The sequence below is a fragment of the Cynocephalus volans genome, chromosome 1, assembly GCF_027409185.1.
Source record: "Cynocephalus volans isolate mCynVol1 chromosome 1, mCynVol1.pri, whole genome shotgun sequence".
NCBI lineage: Eukaryota > Metazoa > Chordata > Mammalia > Dermoptera > Cynocephalidae > Cynocephalus > Cynocephalus volans.
In genome coordinates, this window is record NC_084460.1 from 37,187,894 (window position 1) to 37,200,998 (window position 13,105).

Genomic DNA, 13,105 nt, shown 5'->3' on the forward strand with positions numbered 1-13,105 from the left:
GCTTATTTCACTTAACATAAGTTTCTCCAATTTCATCCAGGTTGCTGTGAATGGCAGAATTTCATTCTTTTTTTTTTTTTTATGGCTGAGTAGTATTCCATTGTGTATATATACCACATTTTCCTTATACAGTCATCCATCAATGGACATTTAGGTTGGTTCCATAACCTGACTATTGTAAATAGAGCTGTAATAAACATGGGAGTGGAGGTGTCACTTTGACATGATGATTTCCATTCCTTTGGGTATATACCCAGAAGTGGGATTGCTGGATTGTATGATAGTTCTATCTGTAGATTTTGAGAAACTTCTACACTGTTTTCTGTAATGGCTGTACTAATTTAGAGTCCAACCAATAGCGGAGAAGAGTTCCCCTTTCTCCAGATCCTTGCCAGCATTTATTATTCTCAGTCTTTTTAATAATGGCCTGTCTAACTGGGATGAGATGATATCTGAGTGTTTTGATTTGTATTTCCCTGATGATTAATGAAGTTGAGCATTTTTTCATGTACCCATTGGGCATCTGTATGTCTCCCTTTGAAAAATGTCTATTCAGCTTCTTTGCCCATTTTTTAAATTGGATTATTTGTTTTCTTACTGTGAGGTTGTTTGAGTTCCTTCTTATACTTAAGTCTTTAATCTGAGTAGCGGTTTTTATAAAGGTTTTCAAAAGCATTCTTTAACTGATGGTTTTCTAATTTTTATAACAAAATGTGAAATTGTATTTTTCATTCTTTCTCCTTAATACAGAATGTGAATATATTTTTAATCTCTTATCCCAACTTCTTGGTGTTTATTAACATAATCTAGTGTCTTGCATCAGCTTATCTTTTTCCAGGAATAATTTTTGACATTTGCCTTTTTTTATAAACAGATTTGCAAGTATTATTTAGACAGATCTCCTTTTTAGATAGTTGCAGAACTTACTATAGTCCTTTTATACCTTGATTTCCCCAAAATTGAGCTCTTAACTTTGTATCATGCCTTCACTAACTGGTATTCATTTTCAAATTGTTTTTTAACTCCAGAAGAATACTGAGTGGCACATTTCCTAAGTCTTTATAATCTTCTTACAGATTGTTTCTCTAGTTTGGGAAAGCATTCTGTCCTTTTTTTCCTTATTATTGTTTCTGTTATGTTCTGGTCTCTCTTGAAAATAAATAAATTATCTGTATGTTGCATTTGGTTATTTTCTGCCCTCCATTTTTATTATCTTCTTTATCATATTTTTTGTCATTGTCTTTTTCTTCTAAATCTTGGGAAAGCTTCTAGTGTTTTTTTAAAAATCTGCACCACTTAATTTTTTTTTTCAGTAGAAATTTTGTAGTATTTTAGAAGTTGATATAAACATAGAACAGGTAAAGGGGATATCGGGAGGGGCAGTGGGAGGGGTTAAGATTGATGCTAATTTAAACAGGTGGTCAGGATAGGTCCAGTGGTCCATTGACAAGATGATAAGCAAGGACTGGGAAAAAGTCAGGGGCCTGGAGGTGATCAATTGTGGCTGGAGCGATGTGTGGATGGGAGAGTTTTGCAAGTATGTAGGCAGGGCCAGTGTATCAGACAGAGGTGATGAGGGGAGGGCAATGATCAGCACTGTAAACTCAACTTGAACAATTTCTTGAATATCTCTAAGCCTCAGCATTCGTTACTGAAAAATTTGATGATGTGAGGTGAATGAGCATAGATGCTTAAATTAAATTAATTTCTGAGAGTTTTGATTATAAAATGAGATAATCTATGTATAAAATATCCAGCACAGTGCCTGGCACTGAGAGACAATCAATAATAAGATTAATTTCTCCCAGCCGTCTGCTCTTCTTTTCCTTCTCTAAAAGAAATAAAATAGTGGTTTCCTTGTCTTAGCATTTTATGTTGCAAGCCTTCCAACCTTGTCTTATTCCAGTCTGCTGAACCTTATGCTCTGGCCAAATTGTTCTTTTTAAGTACTCCAGAAAGCGTTGAGAGATTTCCTCTGCTTTTCCCATCATAGCATAAGTGATTTTCATATAGTAGTTTCTAAATAAACATTTCTACATGGATTGGCTATTCATCAATCTGTTCAGAAGTCATATAAATCATGATGATTTGGTCATTCAGAGCCAGTCCCTGACTGACCAATTGTCAGCCCTTCAGTGGCTGCATGTGGCTCAGAGGATAAAATTCACACTCTTACCATGCTCTGCAAGACCCTCTATAATCCTGTGTCCACCATCTCCCTGTCATTGCTCATGAGGCTCTAGACAAATGCCTCCTTTCCTTATTTACTACCCCAAGCTCCTTCCTGCATAAGAGCCTCCGTCCATGCTATTCCATGTTTTTGAAATATTCTTCCTTCTACCTCTTCACCTGGCTAACTACTGAGTCTTAACTTAGAGACCAATACTTCGCTAGCCTCTCCTCCTTCACCAGGCTAAGACAGGTCTCTTGTTCTATCTTCTTATGGTGCCTGCATTTTTCTTCCATTACATTCATTGCACTGGCAATAACGTACATATTTCTAGGCTGATTTATATAGTATCTATACCCTACCAGACTGTAAGCAACTTGAGGACAGCAATTGTATCTGTCTCATTTACAATTACACCTCCGATGTTTATCATGGTGCTTAGCTCAATGTAGGCATTGTGCTCATTCATGTGAAAGAATAGAAGCTGGTCTTATATAGTGTTTATAACACAACAGGCATGTTATAGTGTTATTTAATGTGAATGAATGAATGAATGAATGTACACAGTGTAAGCTGTTCTGATGTCAGATGGGTCAGTATAGTTTAAAGCCTCACACACAGTAGCACACCTACTAGGTGCTCAATAAATGGTAACTCTTATTATGTGATCAACTTACTTTGCTGAGTTTGACAGTATTGTCCAAAGAACCATCTGAGACTCTCCATGTGGCAGAAATTGCCTATTGCCGTTGTCGTGATTCCTAGTGAAAGAGGTCAGTTTGGTTCAGCCTCTTCTCCGTGTTCCATTCCCTGGTTTGCTCTGGTTTTCTCTGACCCATAACACTATTTGATAGAAGATTCTCAGGGCCTGATCATTTTCAGATGTTTATTTGCCTCTCTGCTTGCTAAGCTGTTCATGCCTATTTATCACCTGAACTAAAGAACAGGGCTGGCTTGCCAGTAAATAGCTGACAGATGAGGTTGTGTAATTAGAAAATTAGGACTTCACGGCTTCCGTGCAAGCCTAGAGTCTGCTGTAATAGCTTGGAGCTTGCAGGAACTTCTAAATAGAAGAGAGACCTAATTCCAAAAAGAAATATGATAATTGGAGGCCAGAGGGAGGTCAGACGACTTTGGCCAAATAAGAAATTACCTTTGGTTGCTCTGTTACTGTAATTCAGCAATTCCAATTATCACAAGGTGACAAAGTGTTTGACTGTGTTGTATAACACCCTGCCTCGTATGTGTCTGAATCCATTAAAGTAGCTTTAATGAAATCATTATCCTTATGATGCCTAATTATAGTTAATACTACTACCATGATCAGTGTAGGGCTAGTGAAATATAAGGAATCAAAGAACAGGCCAACTAATACAATATGTGAACATTCTTCCATGCTTCTTCTGGTTTAGGGCGAGGATTGGATATTTCCATGGGGCAGAAAGAAACATAAAGCAGAAAACAGCTTCTCTGGGAGGGGAAGAAGTAAGTGCTTCTAGACTCTGCAGCTGCTTGTTACTCAAGCAGTAAATCTGATTCTCAGCTTTCTGGTTGCCATGGGAAGTAAAGAAACAAAAAGGTATGTGATGTTCATTTCTTGACAATAGGCAGCACACACATTTATCCACCAAGAGAACATTTTTTTTCCTGCAACTTAATTCAAATAGGAATCTATCACTTGGCTTCTGATAGCTTCTTCCTTTTTTCTTTCCTTTATCCTCTCTCCGCCCTACTTTGAGCCAAGCACCAATTCATTTCCTATCCTCCCGCCTTTTCTCCATAGAAACAAGGCAGAGTTTGGTTGAAAATGGCTTGGGTAACAGCAAAACTGCTCTTCCACCATGTCCCTGAGCCTCAGTGTTCCCATCTGTGAAAATGGGGATGATGTTATCTCTTTAGCAGGGCTGCTTACGTAGTATGCACTAGTTCCATAAATGCATACTGAGTGTTTCTGTGTGCAGAGCTGTGCTTGTGTAAAGGACATAGTTATATGCCATATTATGCTCAACTATCATTATAAGAAGGCTGTGGAAGCTCCTCATTTGTTCAATAAATACCTCTTGCTAATAGCTATATTGTTTTTAAAAACAGATGAGCTGCTTTAAATCAGCTGATTTCCCAGATAGTGCCAGAAATGCTCACCACGAAGACATACATTATATTACTTTGCATCTTAGGAATACTTGGCTGTGCATTGCCACAAATCTGTGAGGCAGGCATTATTATGACCACTTTACAGATGAGAAAACTGAGGCCTTGGGAGTTTAATTGCCAATGAATCTGAATTAGCAGCAGCATATAGGATGTTAAGGGTCTTCCTGGTTTCCCAAATAAGGGGTTGAATACAATTTTCATAATTATTATACAATTATGAGGGTGTAATGCTGGTTACTGACTTTTAAGTTTGGATTTAAATCATTATGTATCATTTCCTAACCCCTCTGATTATTATTATTTTATGTTGCTTTGCCCCTCCATGGATTTGTCACCCTACTTCCCCTGGGTGACAGAACCACAAAGAATTACTCAAAGCCCATCTCTTCTGAGCAGTGAGAAGCCCCAAAGTGGCTAACTTCCCCAGAACCCTCAAGTGAGAGGCATTCCTTCCTTGGGAAATTAACCCCAAATTGGGGTTCTCTTCCTGCATTTATTTTCCAGACCAGGAAGTTACAGGAAGAGAACATAGGTGGGGTTATAGTTTAACAATATAGGCTAGTAACTTTCAGTGAAACAAGTCAGTCCACCAACAAAAGCTTGGTCTTAGCAAACATTCTCTTCTTACAGCAATTTCTCAGTATCTTTACATATCAATCAGTAACTTGTCTGTCCTTGAGCCAGCAACCTTGCTGTGCCACAAATCTTTATCTTACACCAGAGACTTTATAGCCTGAGGAAAATTTCCTGTCCTCTGCAAGGTTGGTATTTGAAACTGCAGGGCTTGGGAAAACCAGGCCCTGTGAAGTACACTTGCTTTATGAATCCTCTACAATTTTAAAATTATGAAGTATCATGTGTTTATTGTAAAAAATGGAACCAATACAAAAGCATACATGAAAAGTGAAATGTGAATGCCCTTCACTTATTCCTCTCTTGCATCCCCCCTTTCAGAGGTGATTGATGTTCACCATTTGTACCATTTTAGACCTTTTTCTAGACTCCAGAGGGATTCCTGAATTTCTTTGCATCTTACTGGGAACAAACAGTTGGACAACGTAGGCAGGCTGGAGATTCTGCCAGAATCTTGAAACCATTCAACAGTATGATGAACCTAGAAATGCCAGTCTCCTCTCCCTGCCTAATGGGCTTCATGGGGGAGTTATATGCTAGAAGCAGAGACCAAATGGGAGATACAAAACTGCTTTCTTAGGAGCAGAGACAGTGACTAATACTTACCAATGCAGAAGTCTGATTTGTCTCCCACTTGGAAACAGAAATCAAAAGAACCCCACACCACCCACGTTTTAACAAAGTGACCTTGCCCATTAGCACCCATGTTCAATCAGTGTCTCAGGTTTTGATCAGTTAGACTGGAGACACCTCTCACCTTTGAGGGAGCTGGGGAAGAGGTGTATGTTGGGGGAGGGCTCATAGCATCTTCTCCCCATGGGCTTGTATAAACCAGCCGGGGCCATGAGTAGTAGCTCTGTGCCCCCTGGAACCCCAAGTCCCCTCCCTACATCCCTGCAGCTCTCCCTTGCCTGCAAGCCCTGGAAAGCCTAGCCAGTGGCGTGCATTTGCACCAGCTCCAGCATCTAATCTTTGTGCTTCTCTGGGCAGTTTCCCTCCAGACCCTGCTCTGGCCAGAGGTCTGGCCTCTGACCCTTGAAAGACCCCAGGTGCCCAGTGTGCTGTGGTGCTCTTTGCAGTGCCTCTTTGCTCAGCTTTCATTTTCCTCCCAGGTTTGGGATTTGGATACTCCTGCTGGAAGGCAGGCTGTTCTGTGTTCTCAAGTAGGAAGCCTCTCTGCCAGGCTCGAGCTGGCTCAGAATGGATCTGCCATACATTGACATAAAAGCCTTTTGGATCTGTTCAGGCAGTCATTCCCCACAAACTATCTTTTAGTGTCCTCAGTGATGCCAGGCTGTGTGTGGGTGGTCAGGGTGGGGGGTTGTTTACATATATGAATCAGGGTCTTTCCTCCTCATTAGATTTATTTCACTCAGTATTTATTGAGCATCTACCGTACACCAAATGCTGTTGCAGCTAGGTGCTGGGGATATAGAGGTGAAAGAAGACCTAGCTTCTTTCCTCAGCCATCTTAGATTCTAGTAGGGAATAGAGAGAGAAAAAAAGTAAACATGCAAAATAAAAAAATAAAATACAAGCCGTGATCCTTACATGCTATAGATTCAAGGTGTTCCACTTACAAAGTTTTATTCACATAGCTTGAGATAATGTAGTTGGCGGTGCATGAATAGATTATCTACGCTTTCTAAACTTCATTTTTCTTAACAGCAGATTGAAGAATCTAGCTTGAACTGACTCAAAAGTGGACAATCCCTGTGGAGGTTCTTTCCTAAAGACAGTGCCTGAGGTGAAAACTGAGCTACTCAAAATTTCCTCCTTGAAAAATCCCAGATCCCTCAATCACCTACAAAGTCCAAAATGCATAGTTTTCTGTTTAAAAATATAACATGTTATAAATTCATAACATAGGCAGTCACATATAGTATATGGGTAAATAGGCAAACTTAATTTTACAGTACTGCATTTGTAAATGTTCTTTTTTCAATGGCAAAACTATGCAAAATTGCCAATATTTGGACATTTTTAACGTATGAAAATGGTAATTTCATGTGATCCAATCTAATAAGTCACTATTTTTCTCTTTTGCTTTATACAGCATTAAATTGATGTTATTATGTATGGGACTCTAGCCTCTAAGGATTTCTCTGGATATATCTTTTTTTGGGGTGATGAAAATATTCTAAAATTAAATTATGGTGATGGTTGTATAGCTCTAAATTCACTAAAAAATCATTAAATTGTACACTTAGAGCAAATGCATTTTATGGTATGTAAATTATACCTCAGTAAAGCTATTAAAAGAATTGAAGGAGCTTGCTCAGGACCAGGCATGTGATTGGGGTTTGGTGTATGGTGTTGCCCGTGATTCCTTTGATGAGATGTCCCACAGCATCCCTGGTGAAGTAAGTCAGATCTAGTCATCCTATAAGGAAAAGGCTCAGAGAGGTGAGGTGACTGGGCCAAGGTCACACAGCAGGTATGCAGTGGAGCTGGGGTGGAAATGCCATCAGGGGCCCAGTCTGGTTCTATTTTTTCCCCACCAACCTGGGGGTCCCCTCCCCCTCGCTCTGCCTCTGTGTGCTCTGACATGCTCTGTTCCAAAGCGCATTTTGGGGACTGAGCAGCCTGGGAGTGGGATGACTATGGAAAATGGATTTGTACAACCTCCTCCCTGGGCAGCCCACTTTGGACCTGTAATTGACTGTGACGATACAAAAATTGGAACCTGAAAATCACAAACATGCTAGATTGTTAGATGTGAAACTGTGGTTTCCTGACAGCCCGCTGCTTCCCCACTTCTCATTTTTGCTTTTTGGGGCCGGAGCTCTGCAAATCCCAATACACCACCCCTCCTTTGCCTGGGTGGGCTCGGGCTACCTGGTTCCTTTGCTCAGGGAAACATGGCAAGAGCCCTGGTCCCCAGCTGGGTGAGCCACTGAGGTGGGGAGAGACAAGCTCCCGTTCATCCCATTAGATTACATGGCTTCCCTTTGAAGCTGCGCATCTGACCTGAGCCTTCACCACGGCTCCCCACTTGCTCAGCCTTACAGGGACCTACAAGGCCCCCAGTTATCTCTCTGACCTTATCACCATCCCTCTGACCTTGGTCTGTCCTTGCTGAAGATGCTAGACTGACCTCCTGGCTCTTCCTCCAATGTGTCAGCACACTCCTGCCTCTGGGCCTTTGCACCCGCTGTGCCCTCTACCTGGAATGCTCTTTCCCCAGACATCCTCGTGGAGAGCTCCTGCAAGCCTTTGCCCATATTCTACGTTTACAATGATGTCTACCCTGTCCATCGTATTTAAAATTGTGGCTCTACCAGCCACCTCAAGTTCCTTACCTCCTTACCCTGTTTTATTTATTTATTTTTCCTACATTGCTGATCACCTTCCACAACAACATACTGTATAATTTATTTGTTACATTTAGGATTCATTGCCCTTTCTCCTCACAGGGATGTAAGCTCCATGAGGGCAGTGATGTTATCTGTTTATTCACTGATATATCTTAAGTGCCCACAGAGAGTGCAAATCAATCCCCAGTAATACTTCATGTTATCTTTTTTTATAACAGCTTTATTGAGGCATAATTCACATACCTAGTAATTCACCCATTTAAAGTGCACGATTCAGTGTTTTTTAGTATGTTCACAGAGTTGTACAACTATCATCACAAACCAATTTTAGAACATTTTCACCACCCCCCAAAGGAAAGTCTGTACCATATTGCACACAGGTATTGAGATTCAACGCTGTACCCCACAGATATGTACAATCAATTATGTTTCAATTAAAAAAAACCACATTATTTAAAAGTTAAAAAAAATGTCTATACCTACAAAGTCGCTTTTCAATCCTCTCCAACCTCCTCCCCCAGTCCTAGGCAACCACTAATCTACTTTCTGTCTCTATAGATTTGCCTCTTCAAACACTTCATGTAAACAGAATCATACAATATATTTTCAAGGTTTATCCAAGTTGTAGTATATATCAGTACTTCGTTCCTCTATGGCCGAATAATATTCCATTATATGAATGTACTGCATTTTATTTATTAATTAATTAGTTTATAGACATTTGGGCTGTTTCCACTTTTTGTCTGTTATAAATAATGCTGCTCTGAACTTCTATGTACAGGTTTTTGTGTGGACGTATGTTTTCATTCTTCTTGAGTATATGTCTAGAAGTGGAATTGCTGGGTCACGTGGTAGCTCTAAGTTTAACCTTTTGAGAAACTGCTGCCCTCTTTCCAAGATGGCTGCACCATTTCATAATCCTACCAGCAGCGTAGGAGGGTCGCATTACATGTTTTAAAAGCAAAAAATCTCAAGAGGAGCATATTTTTGGCTGGAAATTCCAGTGGATTTCTCCTGTAGGTTAAATATTCTGAAAATCATTGACACCATTATCCAGGGATTAACACTGCAGTTATTAGACATCTGTGTTTGTCCCATTTCTCATTTAAGTCTCTATCCTGACTAATGATGTTCTCTCATAAATTCATTTATTGTTCACCAGCTAAAAGAGAAGGTATGACTTAGAACCTGCAGAGGAAGAACATGGAAAGTTCATGTTGCTTGCGGTGTTTCCATTTTACCACAGCTACACTGGCAGAATTTATAAGATCAATTTGAGATTTTCTTTCCTCTTGTACTATGACTAGTGCTAAATGTAAATTTCAGGTTAACATAATGAATTTAGTTCTACATCAATAAAGAAATATGTTTTTTCCTACTTTTTCCATATATATATATATATATATATATATATTTTTGCGACCGGCACTCAGCCAGTGAGTGCACCGGCCATTCCTATATAGGATCCGAACCCGCGGCGGGAGCGTCGCCGAGCTCCCAGCGCTGCACTCTCCCAAGTGCGCCACGGGCTCAGCCCAACTTTTTATATTTTTAATGTTTATTTATGCCCTCATGTTTATTTATTTTATTTTTTAAATTTATTGAAACATAATTGATTGCACATATCTGTGGGGTACAGCATTGAATATCAGTGCCTGCAATACGTGATGCTCAGATCGGGATAACTAGTATATTCAACATTACATAAGGGAATTATTTTTTGTGGCCCTTTACTAATTTCTCACTAATGGACCATCCCCCTCTCCTTTTCCCACCTCTGGTGGCCTCAGTTCTGTTCTCTCCTTTTGAAGGTTCAACAAATTATTGTGGTTGTTGTATCTTTCTTTCTTTTTCTGTTTGTCAATTTTTTTTAGCTCCCGCTTATGAGTGAGGATATGCAGTAAGGAAATATGTTTTAATTGAAAAACAAAAAGCTACAAATCTCAACTAACAAAGAGATCCTAAATGACTGGATAAATACTCTGATGTCATTCAAACACGTCACCACATCTCTTTCAAACAGTCTTTTTGAGCTGGTTTCTTTTTCTCTTCTCTGTGTGTTTCAGGCCCTGTCCCCTGCTGACCCTACAGAATTCTTGGGAATTCTCAGGTATGCAAGGAGGCCTGTGAGTTTGATGTGTTCAGCTAGGGCAAGGTCACCCTGGTCTCCAGAGATGAGCCCTTCTGTGCCTCCTTCCTGCAATGTGGTCCTCATGAATGACAAGGCCTGGCTGTAAATTCTGATTCTGAGTCTTTCTCTGCAACATGTAGAACAGTGCTCTCCAAAAAAATCTAATGTTTGCCACATGCCAGGTGCTCAGCATTTTTGAATGATGGCTAAAGTACAGTAATCATGGCAGCTGTACTCACAGATTTCGGGAGTGCCCCAAATATACTTTCTTCCTCAAATCTTTTTTGTTCTTTTTAGTGGCACTGAGGGTGGAGCAAACACTGTTGGGGCCATGCTCAAAGCCCCCACCCCAGAGGTAACCTGCAGAAAATTCTGGTGTATGGTGGCAGCTTTGTGCGCCTCTGTGCTTGAGGGCTTCTCTAGTCACAGAAAGGTGTTTGACCTGCATTTGGGGCAGCCAGAATTTCTGGGCGCCCCAGGAGCGTCTCAACCAATGAGGGGTGGGAATTGGGGATATATATCTCAGCTTGCTTGTCAGCCTTAGCAAAAAATCCTCAGGTGTAATCACAGCCTCTCAGAAGGTAGCCAGTGGGACTGACCATCTGCCCACAGTGGTAACCTGCCCCTTTATTAGTCTCATTTCTCCACTGCCTCCTGGGGCTTCCTGGGACCACATCGCGGATGAACAACAGGCACCCAGATTCTTGTCTCAAAGCTTGCTGCTGGTGGAGCCAAACCCAAGGTGACCCTTAAGATTTCATGTCTATGGTCTACCTGCCTGGTCAGCAGGAGGCAGCTGCCGGTCAGTGGTAGCCCTGACGGGCACCTGGTGGTGAGTAAGAATTTGATTTGAATCGGTGTCTCAGAGATTCAGAGTTGGAGCTAATCAGCTGCAACTGTGTTTCCAGGATGCAGAAGCCAGAGGGAGGCTGGGTGAGACTCAGGTCTGGGACTAGGCTGTGAAATGCTAGGCTTTTTACAAAAAGCACTTAACACTAGGGATTATGTAGAATGCTCCCCGGCAGGACAGTGGGAGGAAGGAAGGTGCAGACACCTGTGCTCAGGCTCCTATAGATCCAGTCCTCCCTGGATGCAAAACCAGCCACATAATTTGTGGGACCCAGTGCAGAAGGAAAATGCAGGGTCCTGGTTGAAAAATGATTAAGAATTTCAATACGTGACAGTAGAGCCTTAAACCAAGTGTGGCTCCTTCTGTGCATGGGGCCCTATGAGACCGCACAGGTCACACACCCGTGAAGCTGGCCGGTCCTGAATGTCTGAATACCCCTAAAATGCATGTCTGTACCCCTAATGTCTGCTTCAGAAGCGTCATCTTGCTCTCCCAGGCTGGGCCCTCCTTGCTGGCTGCTCTGCCTCCGGGCGTCTGTCTTCCCATGCATCCTTCACACTGTGCCCAGAGTGATTGTTGTAAAACACAGATGTGATCACTTTGCCCCTCTCCTCAGAAGTCTTTAATAGCACCCCACTGCTGTGGCTGTGGTTTTTAAATCATGATCGGCAGGACCCCTCGGGAGCCTGGGCGTGCAGCTGAGGGGGAGAGAGGCTGTCCTGCGGCGTGGCTTCCCTCATTCCCATTTCAAACACAGCAGACCCATTTTTATCTGTTTTGCATATATATTGGGCTTCCACAGATTTCATTTGAGGACAAATTTCTACTCCTAAAACAAAAATACTTCCAAACTACTGGCCAAAGAATTTAATCCAAGCTTTTCAGCTTAGGATTTAATGTCTTCAATGCTCTAGCTCAGCACTTGGCCAACTTTGGCCCTTGGACCAAATCCAGCCCATGGTTAAGAGTGGTTTTTATATTTTTAAATGGTTACATTTTAAATAGTGATATAAATACCTACTTAATATCCTCAATTTGACCTCTTGGCCTGCAAAGCTTAAATATTTACTATCTGGCCCTTTAAGGAAAAGTTTACTGATCCCTGATCCATGGCCAACGTTTCTTTCCAGGATTTCAGCACATTTACCCTACAAAGCCTGGCTCAATATCTTGCTTATACAAGAAGCTCATTGAGTATAAAGCTAGGGTGACTACATGCCTGGTTTGTTGTCTTGGCATCATTTTTCATATTAATAGAGCCCTTTTCACTCTCCTAAATGTCTTTGGGAGGTAAATTATATTGTCATCCTATATATAACTGACAAATAAATTGAAAGGAAGCTCAAAAACTGCCTGCAAATTTTGTGATGAGTTATGTTATCTTTGATACTAAGGGCATCCCCCTAAAGAGGTTCTGAGTTCTGGCTGTTTGAGCTAATACTCAGAAATGACAAGCATTATAAAAAGAATGGCCTTAAAAATAATGACTATGCTTCTATTATGTATGTGATGGGTTTCTAAAACTAATGGCATCTTTGCTTGCCTCATTTCCTTAAAAGGATTTAACCAATCTATCTGATTTTAAAAAGCAGCATGAAGCATGTTAACAGAAACCCATGTTGGGACACAAATGCAGCCTCATGCTACGTATTAAATATTTTGATTAGAGGAAGGCTATATTTAGGGGATAGGGGAGGAGTTACCCTTTCATCTGATATTCTAGGTAATGAACTATTTTGCTATTTTCTGTGCCTGGAGCCCAGCATGGGTGTTTATCTGTAACGAGTCCAACTTTTGGAAGATACCGACTCCAAATGACCTGGATATTATCCAAATAAGTGCTTTTAAAC